Source organism: Rhinopithecus roxellana, chromosome 6 (genome assembly GCF_007565055.1).
Source record: "Rhinopithecus roxellana isolate Shanxi Qingling chromosome 6, ASM756505v1, whole genome shotgun sequence".
Taxonomy (NCBI): Eukaryota; Metazoa; Chordata; class Mammalia; order Primates; family Cercopithecidae; genus Rhinopithecus; species Rhinopithecus roxellana.
This window is the reverse complement of record NC_044554.1, coordinates 132,689,807-132,708,211: the sequence shown is the minus strand read 5'-3', so window position 1 is coordinate 132,708,211 and position 18,405 is coordinate 132,689,807. Positions and strand designations below refer to the sequence as shown.

The following is an 18,405-nucleotide window of genomic DNA, read 5'->3' as shown; positions in this document are numbered from 1 at the left end:
TACATTTTTGTTTAAAGTTAGCTATGTTAGGTTGGATAATAGGAATAGTTCTTTATTGTGAAGTTTTATGTTAATCTGGCTAACAATTGGGGTGTATTTAATGCTTCTGTAGCTGTACGTGCCAGAGGCTTCAAATTACTCCAGTGTCCATGATTTCTCCTCTGTTGTCTTTGGCCTTCTCTAAGAACTCCCTCTTTTTTTTTTTTTTTTTTTTTTTGACAACATCTCACTCTGTTGCCAAGGCTGGAGTGCAGTGGTGCAATCTCAGATCACTGCAGCCTCAACCTCTTAGGTTCAAGCGATCTTACCACCTCAGCCTCCCCTCTAGCTGGGACTACAGGCATGTGCCACCAGGCTTGGCTAATTTTTGTACTTTTAATGGAGATGGGGTTTCGTTATGTTGCCCAGGCTGGTCTTGAACTCCTGGGCTAAAGTGATGTGACCGCCTCGGCCTCCCAAAGTGCTGGGATTACAGGTGTGAGCCACCACACCCGGCCAGAATGCCTTCTTAAATAGAATCTGCACCTTGCAGCTCTTTCAGATATAATTCATTGTTATTATACTGGAGGCTGTTGATGTGGTGGTATGGTATAGGGGAGGGGAAGTTATCTATAATATTATAATTAAATTTCATTTTTATAGTGGGCCTGTGTTCCCGGACAATGTCCTTCAGGAGTATTACTTAGCCATCACTCTCCTCCCCCGAGTCGGTGAGACAGAAATGCTAGACAAGGATCTGGGCATATGGTTATAAATGGTTATAATTCCCCTTCTCCTGCTATGGCCACAAGGGGATCTTTCTTGACTGTGGACCATAAGAACTTGGTTGGGTTTGAGGAGGTAAAATCTACAAAAGGTTATATCTCAGACTGTGGCCCCCAGAAATTTTTCACTCTTATGCTAATCTACACTCAGCTCTCAACAGTTTGTCAAAATTACTACTTGCGTGTTACTACCCGTTTATAGCTCCAGTGCCTTCTGCTCCAGGTAAGCATAATCTTAGTTGTGTGTGTGTGTGTTTGCATTCAAATGTCTCTTTAGATTTCAGGATGGTGGTTTTCGCCTCAATTGTCTAATGGGTCCAAGAAAAGTCATTAATTTTCCATTTTTTCAGCTTTTTTTTCCTGTTATTGTAAGAACAGGAATGACACCTTTTACTCTCTTCACATGTCAGAGCTGGAATTAGGAGTCCAATTTATTTAAAAGCTATTAATCACAGTTATTTTAATACCTGATATATGGATTGTTCCTGGGTCTGCTTCAGTGATTGCTTTATCTCTTATCAGACACGTTTTTCTTCTTTGCATGTCTAGAAGTTTTTAAAAATTGTACTGCAAATATTATTGATATAGACTGTAGAAGCTTTGGATTATGCTATGATCCTCTAAAAAGTGTTGAGTTTTGTTTTGGCAGCTGTTAAATCACCAGCACATTGCTTTGATTCTGTTGAGGCTTCATTTTAGGCTTTAGGGTGGGTTTTTTTCAGTTTTGCCCCACTTCTAGGACATGGCGTTTTACAAAAGGATCTCAACTAAAGGGTCAGGATGTTCATCAAAGTCCCTCTGGCTGGGCCTGAACCCCTTAGTCACCTCAGCACTGTTAAGTGTCCAGAATCTCTGCTTAACACTCGTGCTCCCAGCTGCTATTCTCTTCTCAGGCTCCTGGAGTCTTGCTCTACGTTTGAGACCCTGTACCCTAAGAGGTCTGAATCCAAGCTCTGTGCATCTTCTCTGAGCTTCTAGGATTTGCTAATTTCTAGTTTTTTCTCTGCTTCCCCAGCTCTATGGGTATTATCTGCTTACTGTCATTATTATTTCTGGTTTCCTATGTCTTCTTTTTGCTTTTCTTTCAGGCCTCTAATATCTGTATAACCAATTTTCTGTATTAAATTCTCTCTGCTGAAATGCCTAGTTTGGTTTCTGTTTTCCTAACTGTGCATATTGCACCATGGATAGATAGAAAACAAAGTTGACTGAAACAGTAAGAAACAGAATGCGATCTAAAGCACTGTATCACTGAGTTGAATTAAACACACACAGATTTAGGATGCATGCATATTCGAAGACTTATATTGAATCCATTTAGAGCCTTTGGGGGAAAGAGGGAGTGGAAGTGGTAGTCAGTGATAAAGGGAAGAATATAAAATGAGAGGGGCATGACAGCATGTTCTGAATTCAGGAGTACAAGTCACTCAACTGTCTGCAAGCACCTGATGTCCAAAATAAAAGAAAGCAAAACAATAACAACCAAAAAGTGCTATTTCTTCTGACAGCTGTTCGGGTGATTTGTCTTTTTGGAAAGGCAATTCCCTGCAAGAAAGATAAAGATCAGATGTCAGAAAAGGAAAAGAAAACCATTTATCTCAAAACCTTTAAACTATTCTAAAAGATAAATGAATGACCACATCCGGGTCAAGAACCGGCCACTAATTATTAAGCTAACAGCCTTTGGTGAATAGGTGTTCCAATGAGAAAAATGGCAAATTTAAGAGTAGCTAGCCAAATTATCAACATTATTGTCAGCAAATCTGACTAACATGCAAAGCTATAACAAAAGCATCTTATCTGATGCAGGCCATGGGTAAAGTGAGAAGGGAATGATTTTCGATTGCCTGATATGGAAAATGCAAGCATCATTGTTCATTGCTTAATTCCACATCAGGACTATCCACATTGTCTCTTATGCCATGGAGGAAAATAATAGCAGCAAGACACAATCTTGACTTTCTGTGTCTAGAGCAACTCAGTTATTTCTATTGTAGGGGGTATATCTTTTAGGATACAACATTCAGGAGCTCAAAAACAAACTGTATCTTTTTTTTATATATAAACATAATTTTGTTTCTGAGCGGTCAGCCTCAAGGCCGTGGGAGGATTTTACATCAGTAACTCTTGGGTATATCCTCCCTCATTAGGATTTCATGGAGATTGTGGAGGGTGTTGTGCAGTGACCAGAAGGACCATTCTGGTAGTCAAATTGGCAATTTTCACTGTGATGTCAATTTTCTATATTTGTATGTCTTCACTCTATGATGCACAGGAAACCCAACTGGCTGTGGCCTCACTCCAGTGCCCTGGTTCCCACTGCTTGAGGATCCACGAGTTTCTTTCTGCTCCTCTCAACTTGAAGGAATGCTTTGCTCCATCCTCCTCTTTTCAGACATTCTGCTGCTGCTTCTTAAAAAACAAACAAACATACAAACAAAAAAACGCTATCCTTGCTCTGAGGCATATAGTTTAGGAAACAGGGCTAGAAAGTTGGTTCTTTACTTTGCACCTTACCACAAAACTCCCCTGAGGCATGCAGCATAGCAAAGAGCAAAGGAGAAATACTGGGAGGGCTAAATATGTAAATTAATGTCTCACAATATTAGCCATGTACATCTTTTTGCAGGATCAATCCTTTTATGTGACAAAGTGAATAGAGATGGAAGAGAAAAAAAAGCAGATGGGAGAATGGGCGATATATTTTATAACTGATGAAAATTCAAGCATAATCACTTTACATGTAATAATCATGTAATCAAATGTCAAGATAGAAAAACGATAGGGAGGTACTGAATATGGTCAGTTTGCCAGCACTGAAGCTGTAAACCAAATAGTATTTGAGACAAGTCTCAATCAACTTAGGAGTTTATTTTGCCAAGGTTAAAGGCAGGCCTGTGACACAGAAGGTCCTGAGAATGCGTGCCCAAAGTGGTTAGGCTACCGTTTGGTTTTATATGTTTTAGGGAGACATAATACGTCAATCAGTACATGCAAGACGTACCCTGGTTTGGCCCAGAAAGACGGGACAACTCCAGGGAGTGGTATTTATTGATTGGCAGTTGGTTGAAAGAGTTTATCTAAAGACCTGCAATTATTGGAAGGAAGTGTCTGGGTTAAGATAAGGACTTATGAACACCAAGGTTTTTATTATGCAGATGAATCCCCAAGGTAGCATACATAGTAGAAGCTTAAGAAATCTTTGCTGATCAAAAATGAACTGGACATATGTGAAGTGTGGATGGCAAAGTCATGTGTATTTCAGTGGAATATGCTGAAGATGGGAGTAGTTTTTGGCAGAATAGGTGGAGAGGTTTTATAAAAATCCACTTAATCTAAAGAGGCACATCATAGATTTTGACTCCCAGAAAGCAAGATTGATAGAAATTTATTGATGTGGGCAAAGAGATGTCTAAAATGTTTTGATTATATACTCAGTAAAAGAATATGTGCATTAGGTCCTGCATGTGTGTGTGTGTGTGTGTGTTTTAGTCACACACATATTGCTTTCCTAATATAAACTATACATATGGACACAACTCTTACACATATTGGTAATAAAATATGTACATTACAATGAGGCGTACTATATATTTGCATTTATAGCTACCTGCTTTCTTTCTTTTTTTGCCATTACTTTGTTCATTTCATAAGTGTTACTTGAACAAGTACTGTTCAGGCCTGATCCCTGATTCCAGAAAACTCTTCAGTTTAGTAAACCATTGGCTTCCAATGCAAGGTAAGACATAACCAAGATGACACAAGATGACCTAATAGGGCATGGAAAGAAAATATTAGAATACTATATATTTTTTATCCCAACACTTTAAATTTTATCCCAACACTTTAAATTTATATTTTAATTTTAAAACACTTAAAGTTATATTTAAATTTATATCTCTATTATATTATTCTTATTATATAGAGACAGAGTCTCATTCTGTTGCCCATGCTGGAGTGCAGTGGTGCGATCATAGCTCACTGCAGCCTCGAACTTCTGGGCACAAGCAATCCTCCTGCCTCAGCCTCCTGAGTAGCTAGGTCTAAAGGTGCACACCACAACTCCTGGCTCATTAAAAAAATTTTTTTAGAGATGGAGTCTAACTATATTGCTCAGGCTGGTCTTGAACTCTTGGCCTCAAGCAATTCTCCTGCTTTGGCCTCCCAAAGCATTGGGATTATAGGTGTGAGCCACTGCACTTGGCTAGTTTTTGTTTATATTTAATATGGTACTTTCTTAATTCAGTTATACACATAAAGGAAGGGTATGGAGAAAATAGGCTGTCATATGTTTTCCAAGGGAGTGTGAATCAGTACAGTGTAGATGGAGGGCAATTTACCAACATCTATCAAAGTTATGACTGTATTATAGCATTTTGACCTAGAAATTACCCTTCTAGGAATTTTTCTTTTACATACACGCTCACAGGGCTTGAACACACACAGATTTATTATTATTATTATACTTTACATTCTAGGGTACATGTGCACAACGTGCAGGTTTGTTACATATGTATACATGTGCCATGTTGGTGTGCTGCACCCATTAACTGATCATTTACATTAGGTATAGCTCCTAATGCTATCCCTTCCCCCTGCCCCCACCCCATAACAGGCCCCGGTGTGTGATGTTCCCCTTCCTGTGTCCAAGTGTTCAAGTTCCACCTATGAGTGAGAACATGTGGGAACACACACAGATTATTCAGTTCAGCATTGTGTGTAACAGGAAAAGCTTTGATATAACTTAAATGTCCACCAAATAAATTACGTTACGTCTATGTAATGGAATACCAATTACAAATAAAGATACTTAAAAAATTGTATTGTGCATGTCTAAGACATATAACATGATGTTATTCTGGTTATATATATATAAAATAAAGAAGTTCTTATAGTGAAGCGAATTAACACACCCATCATTTCAGAGTTACCCATTTTCTTTTGCTTTTTTGACAAGAGCAGCTAAAATCTACAGTCTTAGCATGAATCTCATATCCAGTACAATTTTGTTGCCTATAGTCCTCATCTTGTACATGAGATCTCTAAACTTGTTTGCCCCACATATCTGCCATTTTGTGCCTTTGGACCTATGTCTCCCCATGTCCTCCCCATGCCGTCTCTGTTAACCACTGTTTTGTTCCCTATCTCGATATATTTAACTTATTTTTTTGATTCTACATGTAAGTGAGATCAGGATCATGCCATAGTTTTCTTTTTGTGTCTGGCTTACTTCACTTTGTATAATGTCCTCCAGGTTCATCCCTGTGTGATAAATGGCAAGATCTTGTTCCACTTTAGGGTAGAATAATATTCCACTGTATATGTGGACCACAGTTTCTTTATCCATTTGACTGTTCACAGAGACGTAGGTTGCTCCCATAGCTTGGCTATTCTAATGCTACAATAAACACGGGAGTGTAGATATCTTTATGAGGTGGCAATTTTATTTCTTCGGGGTATGTCATATGCCCAGAAGAGGGATGGTGGGCTCATGTGGTAGTTCTATTTTTAATTTATTTAGAAATCTCTGTACTCTTTTCCATAATGGCTGCACCAATCTGCAATCCCCCAACAGTGTACAACAATTTTCTTTTCTCCACACTCTTGCAAACATTTGTTATCTTTTGACTTTTTCATAATAGCCATCCTAACAGGTGTGAGGTGGTATCTCACAGTGGTTTTCATTTGCAGTTCCCTGATAATTAATGATATTGAGCACTTTTTCATATACCTATTGGTAATTCTTATTTCTCCCTTGGAGAAATGGCTATTCACCTCTTTTGCCTAGTTTACAATCAGGTTATTTGTTTCCCCCCCTATTTAGTTGTATAAGATTTTATGAGTTTTGATTATTAACCCCTTATCAGATATATGGTTTGCAAATATTTTTTCCCAATCCATAGGCTGCTGTTTCATTTTTAAAAATTTTTTAAATAGTTTGATATAATACCATTTATTTATTTTTTATTTTAATTTTGAAGTAAAATTTTCAAAATTATTTATTCCTCAGTTTTTAAAAATGTTCTTTCCAAATAACTTTTTTTTCTCAATCTTATTTCTTCAGTATCTGAAATGATCCTGTGGTGTAGAGTCACTCATTTTCTTTTCTTTTTTTTTAATTATTATACTTTAAGTTCTAGGGTACATGTGCATAACATGCAGGTTTGTTACATATGTATACTTGTGCCATGTTGGTGTGCTGCACCCGTCAACTCATCAGCACCCATCAACTCGTCATTTACATCAGGTATAACTCCCAATGCAATCCCTTCCCCCTTCCCCCTCCCCATAATAGGCCCAGTGTGTGATGTTCCCCTTCCCGAGTCCCAGTAATCTCATTGTTCAGTTCCCACCTATGAGTGAGAACATGTAGTGTTTGGTTTTCTGTTCTTGCGATAGTTTGCTGAGAATGATGGTTTCCAGCTGCATCCATGTCCCTACAAAGGACACAAACTCATCCTTTTTTATGGCTGCGTAGTATTCCATGGTGTATATGTGCCACATTTTCTTAATCCAGTCTGTCACTGATGGACATCTGGGTTGATTCCAAGTCTTTGCTATTGTGAATAGTGCTGCAATGAACATACATGTGCATGTGTCTTTATAGCAGCATGATTTATAATCCTTTGGGTATATACCCAGTAATGGGATGGCTGGGTCATATGGTACTTCTAGTTCTAGATCCTTGAGGAATCGCCATACTGTTTTCCATAATGGTTGAACTAGTTTACAATCCCACCAACAGTGTAAAAGTGTTCCTATTTCTCCACATCCTCTCCAGCACCTGTTGTTTCCTGACTTTTTAATGATCGCCATTCTAACTGGTGTGAGATGGTATCTCATTGTGGTTTTGATTTGCATTTCTGTGATGGCCAGTGATGATGAGCATTTTTTCATGTGTCTGTTGGCTGTATGAATGTCTTCTTTTGAGAAATGTCTGTTCATATCCCTTGCCCACTTTTTGATGGGGTTGTTCATTTTTTCTTGTAAATTTGTTTGAGTTCTTTGTAGGTTCTGGATATTAGCCCTTTGTCAGATAAGTAGATTGCGAAAATTTTCTCCCATTCTGTAGGTTGCCTGTTCACTCTGATGGTAGTTTCTTTTGCTGTGCAGAAGCTCTTTAGTTTAATTAGATCCCATTTGTCAATTTTGGCTTTTGTTGCTGTTGCTTTTGGTGTTTTAGACATGAAGTCCTTGTCTGTGCCTATGTCCTGAATGGTATTACCTAGGTTTTCTTCTAGGGTTTTTATGGTATTAGGTCTAACATTTAGGTCTCTAATCTATTTTGAATTAATTTTCATATCAGGAGTAAGGAAAGGATCCAGTTTCAGCTTTCTACTTATGGCTAGCCAATTTTCCCAGCACTGTTTATTGAATAGGGAATCTTTTCTCCATTTCTTGTTTTTCTCAGGTTTGTCAAAGATCAGATGGCTGTAGATGTGTGGTATTATTTCTGAGGACTCTGTTCTGTTCCATTGGTCTATATCTCTGTTTTGGTACCAGTACCACGCTGTTTTGGTTACTGTAGCCTCGTAGTATAGTTTGAAGTCAGGTAGCGTGATGCCTCCAGCTTTGCTCTTTTGACTTAGGATTGTCTTGGTAATGCAGGCTCTTTTTTGGTTCCATATGAACTTTAAAGCAATTTTTTCCAATTCTGTGAAGAAACCCATTGGTAGCTTGTTGGGGAAGGCATTGAATCTATAAATTACTTTGGGCAGTATGGCCATTTTCATGATATTGATTCTTCTTATCCAAGAGCATGGTATGTTCACCTGGCAGAGACACAACAAAAAAAGAGAATTTTAGACCAATATCCCTGAAGAACATCGATGCAAAAATCCTCAATAAAATACTGGCAAACCGAATCCAGCAGCACATCAAAAAGCTTATCCACCATGATCAAGTGGGCTTCATCCCTGGGATGCAAGGCTGGTTCAACATATGCAAATCAATAAACGTAATCCAGCATATAAACAGAACCAAAGACAAAAACCAAATGATTATCTCAATAGATGCAGAAAAGGCCTTTGACAAAATTCAACAGCCCTTCATGCTAAAAACTCTCAATAAATTCGGTATTGATGGAACATATCTCAAAATAATAAGAGCTATTTATGACAAACCCACAGCCAATATCATACTGAATGGGCAAAAACTGGAAGCATTCCCTTTGAAAACTGGTACAAGATAGGGATGCCCTCTCTCACCACTCCTATTCAACATTGTGTTGGAAGTTCTGGCTAGGGCAATCAGGCAACAGAAAGAAATAAAAGGTATTCAGTTAGGAAAAGAAGAAGTCAAATTGTCCCTGTTTGCAGATGACATGATTGTATATTTAGAAAACCCCATCATCTCAGCCCAAAATCTCCTTAAACTGATAAGCAACTTCAGCAAAGTCTCAGGATACAAAATCAGTGTGCAAAAATCACAAGCATTCTTATACACCAGTAACAGACAAACAGAGAGCCAAATCATGAATGAACTTCCATTCACAATTGCTTCAAAGAGAATAAAATGCCTAGGAATCCAACTTACAAGGGATGTAAAGGACCTCTTCAAGGAGAACTACGAACTACTGCTCAGTGAAATAAAAGAAGACACAAACAAATGGAAGAATACCATTTATTTAGTTTTACTTTTTAGGTCTGAGATTTTGGTATGATATACAAAAAGCTATTGCTGAGGCCAATATCCAGGAGATTTCCCCCTATGTTCTCTTCTAGGAATTTTATACTTTCTGATCCTATATTTATGTCATTTACCCATTTTGAGTTGATTTTGGTGTATGGTGTATGATGGATATGGGTCTAATTTTGTTCTTTTGCATGTAGAACTCTAGTTTTCCCAGGCATCATTCAGTGAAGCAACTATCTTCTCTCCATTGTGTCTTGTTGCTGTCCTTGTTAGAAATTAGTTGACTGTATATGTTTAGATTTATTTCTGGGCTCTCCATTCTGTTCTCCTACTGTATGTGTCTGCTTTTATGCCAGTACCCTACTGTTTTGATTACTATAGCCTTGCAATATAGTTTTAAGTCAGGCGTGTGATGCCCCCAACTGTGTTTTTCCTTTTCAGGATTGTTTTGGATGTCTGGGGTCTTTTATGGTTCTATTTGAATTTTAGGATTGTTTTTATAAGGCAAGGGGAGTGGGCATCCTTGCCTTGTAGTAGGTCTTAGTGGTAAAGATTTCAGTTATTCCCCATTGATTATAATGTTAGCTGTGAATTTTTGGTAAGTGGCCTTTATTATGTTGAAAGCTTTTTTTCTATACCTAAACTGTTGAGAACTTTTATCAAGAAAGGATGTTGGCCTTTGTCCAATGCTTTTTCTGTACCAGTTGAAATGATCATGTGATTGTCTTTCATTCTGTTAATGTTATATATGATGTTGATTGATTTGCATATGTTGAACCAGCCATGCATGCCAGGGATAAATCCTACTTGATCATGTTTAATTGTTTTGATGTGTTGTTAGATTGGGTTTGCTAATATTTTACTGAGAATTTTTGCATGAATTTTCATCAGACAAATTGGTCTGTAGTTTTATTTTCTTGTGATATCTTTGTCTGGCATAGGTATCAAGGTGATGCAGGCCTCATAAAATGAGTTTGCAAATATTTCTTTGGGCTCTATTTTTCAGAAGAGTTTAAGAAGTACTGGTATTAATTCCTCTTAGAATGTTTGGTAGAATTCAGCTGTGAAGCCATCAGACCCTGGCTTTTCTTTGTTGGGAGGTTTCTGATTACTTCTTCAATCTCTCTCTTTATTATTGGTCTGTCCAGGTTTTCTGTTTCTTCCTGACTCAGTCTTAGTAGGTTCTATGTTTCTAAGACTTTATTTCCTCTGGTTATTCAGTTTGTGGGCACATAATTGTTCAAAATAGTCTCTTATAATCCTTTCTATTTCTGAGTCATCTATTGCAATTTCTTCACTTTCATTTTTTTTTTTTTTTTTTTTTGAGACGGAGTCTTGCTCTGCCGCCCAGGCTGGAGTGCAGTGGCCGGCTCTCAGCTCACTGCAAGCTCCGCCTCCCGGGTTCACGCCATTCTCCTGTCTCAGCCTCCCGAGTAGCTGGGACTACAGGCGCCCGCCTCGTCGCCCGGCTAGTTTTTTGTATTTTTTAGTAGAGACGGGGTTTCACCGTATTAGCCAGGATGGTCTCGATCTCCTGACCTCGTGATCCGCCCGTCTCGGCCTCCCAAAGTGCTGGGATTACAGGCTTGAGCCACCGCGCCCGGCCCACTTTCATTTTTGATTTATTTATTTGAGTCTTCTTTCTTTTCCTTTAGTTAAATTAGCTAAGGGTTTGTCAATTTTGTTTATTGTTTCGAAAAAACTTTTAGCTTTGTCGATTCTTTCTATGGCTTTTCTGTGCTTAATTTGATTTATTTCTGTTCTGTTTTTCATTATTTTCTTCCCTCTGTTTAATTTCGTGTTTAGGCCAGGCACACTGGCTCACACCTGTATTCCTAGTGCTTTGGGAGGCTGAGGTGGGAAGATCTCTTGAGCCCAGGAATTCAACATCAGCCTGGGGAACACAGCAAGACCCTGTCTTTACAAAAAATAAAAAGTTAGCTGGACATGGTGGCACACACCTGTGGTCTTAGCTATTTGGGAGACTAAAGTAGGAGGATCACTTGAACCCAGGAGGAAGAGGCTGCAGTGAGCCAATTGCACTACTGCACACCAGCTTGGGTGACAGAGTGAAACCATGTCTCAAAGAAAACAAAAATTTGTGTTTTGTTCTTTTTCTAGTTCTTTGTGGTGTAATGTTAGATGGTTTATTTAGGGTCTTCCCCTTAAAAACATTTTTTTTTTTTTCACTGTCACAAATTTTACACAGTCTTTCTTCTTTTTTGTTGTAGGTGTGTGTTGTTATAAAGTTTCCTCTTAGGACTGCTTTTGTTGTATCCCATAGGTTTCATTATTGATGATACATTTTATGTACTAATGTGAAACCTCCCATATATATATATATATATATATATATTTTTTTTTTTTTTGATATGGAATCTCACTCTGTCTCCCAGGCTGGAGTGCAGTGGCGTGATCTTGGCTCAGTGCAACCTCCTCCTCCAAGGTTCAAGTGATTCTCCTACCTCAGCCTCCAGAGTAGCTGGGATTACAAGTGTGAGCCACCATGTCTGGCTAATTTTTGTATTTTTAGTAGAGGTGCAGTTTCGCCATGTTGGCCAGGCTGGTTCAAATTCCTGACCTCAGGTGATCCGCCCACCTTGGCCTCCCACAGTGCTGGGATTACAGGTGTGAGCCACCGCTCCTGGCCTCCAAGATATATCTTAACAGAAAAAAAAATTAAGGTACAGAATAGTCATAGGGTATGCTACCATTTGGATAATAAAATAATTACATCCTTTCTTTGTTTTTGAAGGAAAATTTGTATTATTTTAATTATTTTTATGTACAGAAAACTCAACAGTGTACATTTAACTCAGTTTAGTAGCAAGTTCTTTTTTTTTTTTTTTTGAGAGAGAGAGTCGCACTCTGTCGCCCAGGCTGGAGTGCAGTAGTGCGATCTTGGCTCACTGCAAGCTCCACCTCCCGGGTTCACGCCATTCTCCTTCCTCAGCCTCCGGAGTAGCTGGGACTATAGGCGCCCGCCACCACACCTGGCTAATTTTTTGTATTTTTAGTAGAGATGGGGTTTCACGTGTTAGCCGGGATGGTCTGGATCTCCTGACCTCGTGATCTGCCCGCCTTGGCCTCCCAGAGTGCTGGGATTACAGGCGTAAGCCACCGTGCCTGGCCAGCAAGTTCTTTAACCTTTGCCTTTTCAAGCTTGGCAATGTGAGCTACAGACGTGGGACCCAGGACATTGCCTCCCCAGTGATGGCAGATCTCATCGTATCTGTTGTTGTAATTGGTCCTGATAGCTTCCACCAGCTTAGCCAAAGCTCCTTTGTCTTCCGAGTTCACCTGTGTGAAGGCGACAGTGGTCCAGGTCTTCCTGTGGACTATATGTCCCAGTCTTGCCTGCCTCTTGATAATGCAGGGGAAGAGACCCCCATTTTAGGACACAAGGCAGGCAGGAAGACAACCAGCTTGATGGGATCCACATCATGTGCAGTCACCACCAGCTGAGCCTTCTTGTTCTCCACCAAGGTGGTGAGGGTGTAAACTCCTGCTTGAAGGACAAGTGGTCTCTTAGTGGGGATGTCCCCTTTGCTGGCAGCTTTCTTTTCAGCCTGGACCAACAGCGTCTGCTTCTTCTCTTGCTTTGTCTCTGATCTGTAGTTGTGGGCCAGTTTAAGCAGCTGAGCAGCTGTTTGGCAGTGCAGGGCCTGGGTGAACTGGTTAATCGCACACAGGAGGCACTTTCAAGCTAAGGATTACTCTCTGCCGCTGCAACCTGATATACTGGGACAATTTCATGAAGCAGGTGAGGTCTCTTTTGGGCTGGATGTCCTGTCCAATGCCAAAATTCTTAGACCTTTTGTCAAACAGGAGGCTCACCACTTTCTTAACCTCCTGCTTCTTCATGATAGCGGGGGCAGGAGCCGCCTTCTTCCCCTTGGCCTTCTTTCCTTTTGGCATCTTGGGTGGCAGGAGGAGAGAGTCATATTTTCTTATAAATTACATACACACACAATTTCTTATATGCCCATAGAAAATTTCTGGAAATATGCACAAGAACCTGGCCACATGGGTTGACTTTGGCCAGGGGAATTGGTAACTAGAATTGAATGGAGAGAGGGAGAGGTTTCACTATATTTATATAAATATATGTTATACTTTAAGTTCTAGGGTACATGTACACAATGTGCAGGCTTGTTGCATATGTATACATGTGCCATGTTGGTGTTTTTTTTGCACCTTTTGAATTTTGAATTGTGTTGCTCATTTGGTACGGGTTGGTTTTTCTGGAAGCAGATGCTGAGATGCAGTTTGGAGTACAAGATGTTTATTGAAGATCAACACCTGAGGAAGAAAGATAAGGAAGAGAAGAGCTGGGCAGAAAAAGAAGTCTATCTGTGAGGAAACCTTGGCAAGACCTTGGCTAACCCTCTGTGATGCTCCGGAGCACATATGGCCTACCAGAGCAATCCAGGTGGGTGTAAATGGCCTTTACACCCCTTTTTTGACAAGGTATTGGATGCCATTGACCTGGGAAGGCATTCTGGTGGGCCAGGTAGCTCTTTGCAGCTGAACATTCCCCGCTAGATCTGACAGCTTGGGTAGCAAATCCTACTGTGAAGGGAGGTGTAGGTATCATGTCTTAACAAGGACACAAGTTTTCCTATCCCCTCACTTTGCTGAGAATTTGGTTGGGCATAAAATTCTAACAACATTTAGAGGTAGGACAATTTATTTTCAGATAAATAAATCTTCATGAAACTTACCTCTTGGGCACTCCTTTCTATTTGTTTAAGTCAATGATATTCCCCCTTGGTCTCTGAATTAGTATCCAAATGCATTTTTTTTTTTTGAGACGGAGTTTCATTCTTGTTGCCCAGGCTGGAGTGCAGTGGCACAACCTCAGCTCACTGCAGCCTCTGCCTCCCAGGTTCACGCGATTCTCCTGCCTCAGCCTCCTGAGTAACTGGGATTACAGGTGCCCACCACCACACCCAGCTAATTTTTTGTATTTTTAGTAGAGACAGGGTTTCACCTGTTGGCCAGGTTGGTCTCGAACTCCTGACCTCAGGTGATCCATCCGCATCGGCCTCCCAAAGTGCTGGGATTACAGACACAAGTCACCATGCCTGGCCATCCAAATGCAATTTTCAACTGATGCACCTGGTATAATAATGATTTTTAGATGATTGTAGCCAAATAGAGGAAGTTGTAACAAATGGCAAGTAGTTGCTTCTGGGGAAGAGGAATTGGGATTGGATGAAGTCGGGACTTGGGATGGTCATTTTCCATCCAACTGAGACATTTTTGAGAGTGAAAGGGATCACTGTTAATAATTACACTGGGATAATAGGCATAAATTGTGCTATTAATTAAGTCGTGCCTCCCCCCCACCCCACCGCCCCAAGTTCATATGTTGAAGCCCTGACCTCCAATGTAATTGTATCTGGAAAGACGGTCTTTAGGAAGTACTTAGGGTTTAATAAGGTCATAATGATGGGTCCCTAATCCTATAGGACTGTGTCCTCCTAAGAAGAGGAAGAGAGAGGTAGCGATCTCTTCATGCACATGCACCAAGGAAAAGATATGCGAACATATAGTGAGAAGTGGCCATCTGCAAGCCAGGAAGACAGCCTTCGCCAGAACTCCACCATGCTGGCATCCCAGTCTCAGACTTCCATTCTCCAGAATGGTGAAAAATACATAAATGTCTGTTGTTTAAGCCACCCAGTCTACAGTATTTGTTGTGGCAGCTCAAGCTGACTCATACACATCAGAACTGTCCCTGGGAAACTGGGGTGATTCGCCTTTTTTGGATTCTTTGGAATTTTAAATCTTTATACCTGTATTTCTTTGTGAAAGATGACATTAATTTTAAAAGAAGAATTATAAGGGTTTATAAGTCAACTCATAAATCTTCACATCTCGTGCAGAAATAACATGTGTGATATTCCTGTTGTATAACCATCCTTGAATACCTTCCTGTGGCTCATGTTAGATCTATTTCTGGGCAGCTATAATTGTTAGAAGATTCTTTCAAACTTGTCAGTTTGTAACTGCCACCAATAGATGATAATACAGAAGCTTTTCTCTTCTGTGACTAGCCCTGCTTTTAAAAGTGCATTGCTTTTCTTAGTCCGCAAGGAGTGACACCTCCACCCTGTCCCAACCCCACCTTAGCTGTAGCACTGTGCTGTGTTTATTAGTGTTAGAGTGAAGAGTGGGGAGACTTGAAAAGTGGGGAGAGCAGGTTTGTGTAGGTTAGGAAACCAGACCTCAGAAATGATTTAATGTCTTGGATAAAGTCACGCATAACCCTACAAGGTAAAAGCTGTATCAGGTTTGATTGGCAAGTGAGTGCCTCCTGCATCGGAGAAGTCACCGTCTGCAGTGATGTATAACCCCTGGCTCCCTGCTGGCTCCGTTCCCCCATCAGCCTGCTGCCATTGCCCTCTCGCTCTCCCATGATGTAGGACATAGCTGAGATTGACAGAGAGAGAAGGTTGAAGGGACAGTAGTTAAAATGTCACCCACCCACACTGAAATCCAAATGGCTTAATTTACCATGATGTGTTTTAACTAATGAGAGTGAAAAAGTGAAGAGGTTGTACTTTCTAATCAAACAAAGTAATGCCTTAGTTACTGAAATGCAAATAGCTTCATTGGGAGGGAAGCAAAAGTTAATTAGGTCACATAGATAAATTAGGAGGAAGCTAAAACCATTTTTGCCACAATTAGATCTTTGCCACAATTAGTTGGTTTGTAGTAAAGGAGAATACATATAGACATTAAAGATTCAAACGTAAGTATTTTCGCATTAGATTGCTTTGTGACTTTGGTGACTTTCAATTTTATAATAAATACCACCTTTACATTCCACTGCAGATATTTTAATGTAAAAATAGTTTTGCTTATTCTCAATGGGTGCTGTTTTAAGTCCTCTGCCTTTTCTAGAGGATATGCTGATTCCTTGCTGCTAAGAAGTGATCCTTAATGTGTAACTAAAGATGCAACAAACATGTTTACTTTTGCCTTCTTTAAACTGTTGGAATTATATTTTAGTTTAAAATTTAAAAAGTTTTAAGGTTATTAACTGAGCCTTAAGTGTACAGTATAAAACAAGAAGGTCTTTTTGTTGTGCTGGTGGTGTTTATTGTTGTTTTGGTCTAAGAATTTAAAATTAATGATGCACAAATGTGGAGTATTTCCTGCCCTCTAGTGGTTAAAAGTAATTTTGCAATATTGGTTACATCTTAGTGCTTTCAATCACAAAGGAGGAAGCTAGGGAATATTTTAAAAGCAGTTTGCAAATTATGTTGGTGCATTGCTGTAGCTAATTATCGTTGTTGCATATTTTAAGAAAGAGAAACAATACTTTTATGTTTTATTAACCACAATATACCAATGCTTAGAAATCTGGCAAGAAGGGAAATAAATTTTAAGATAATTTTTCTTCAGGATTAAAATATTTCTCTGCTTCTACAAAGAGAGTATTAATTTGACATTAATCTAGTTGTAGTTTAATTCCGCTCCTGATTCTAATCGTGATTTTCCTGTTTGTCTTCTTTCATACTTTAGTTCCTATATTTAGGAAGAGAATAATGGGTGATAATACTTTCTATTTTGTAAGCTACACATAGGATTATATATATCACATTCGTGTTATATTGTGAAAGGAAAATGCTGTGGCATGTTTTATGAGCAATTATTTTTATTAGTTATCCTTGGGCATCTATTTGACTAATTATTATTATTATATATTCTAAGATATTAAGTGCAAAGTTTCTAAATTTTATTGACTGCAATGTAAAAGATCAGGGAAGCAGATGAGAAGCAAAGTACAAATAGGCTATTAGGAAGAATGTGAAGGAGCCCAGAAGGTCAAAGAAAAGTGCTATAAAATAGCAGATGAGTGATTGTTGACCATTCTTCATTTCTTAGGAAAATTAAACTAATCAACTCTTCATTTTCATTACTGTCCTGAAATTAATGTCTGCCCATCTCTGACTGCTAACAGAAACCTTTGCTGTCTCAGGCATTTCCAAAGAAGCAGTAGTTCTGGTCTCAGGTGAATCTAATACATTATAAACTGGTGTGATGATAAAAGAGTTCAGGAGAGAAAAAGATTAGCAACAACTACCCCCTTTTAAGACAGGCTTAACGGGGCTATAGGAAAAATTTAAAGTTCTGGTGAAAAATGTGACATTACTAAATAAGAGTCTGTCATTTATAAATCCTTATTTTTCTCATAGGATTTTGTGTGTGTGTGTGTGGTAGCTAAAATAGCACTTAGCTTTGGGTGTGATTTTGTAGGTATTAATAGTGTGAGCATAATTAGTGAATAACATCCGACTATGTAAAAAGGCAAGTGAAATGTACTTAATGCCACTGAATTTTACACATCAATATGGTTACAATGGTAAACTTTATGTTATATATATTTTACTACAATTTAAAAAAATTGAAAAGGGCAAATGAAATCTTTCTGATTTTTAATATTTCTAGCAATGGTGAATAAAATGTGCAACATCTAATAAACATTTCAGGAACTCTGAGCCACTTAATAAGAAATCCAAGTAAACACTGGATATAATAAAGAGGGACAAATGCTCGCCACATAACATTTTCTGAATACAGGCCTGACTCCAAGAAGCAAGTGATTTTGTTTTCCACAGAGCATTCACCTGCACACGCCCATCTGAGTGAGAGGGAGGGGACGGCTGCTACGATTCATGCCAGTGCGCAGGAGCAAACTTACTTCTGATTGATTTTAATTCCCTTACTGCTTTGTCCTAATTCATAAGTGAGATCTGTAGCAGACCGCAAATAACCCAGCGAGACAAGACCCATCTAGGCAAAAGTTTACCTACTGACTGCCTTTGCCTTCACTCCATTTGCCGTGACTGCATATTTCAGTGGCTCTCTGGACCGCTGCAATTTCCTTTTATTACAAAGTTTAAAAAAAAATAGAGATGGAATCTCACTATGTTGCCCAGGCTGGTCTCGAACTCCTGGTTTCAAGTGATCTACCCAACAGCCTCCCAAAGTG

General features: G+C 39.2%; 1 pseudogene; it reads right to left on the bottom strand.

The window, feature by feature from the left end:
* Positions 1-4,420: 4,420 nt before the first annotated feature.
* On the bottom strand, positions 4,421-13,355 carry LOC104672192 (annotated as a pseudogene).
* Positions 13,356-18,405: the final 5,050 nt, after the last annotated feature.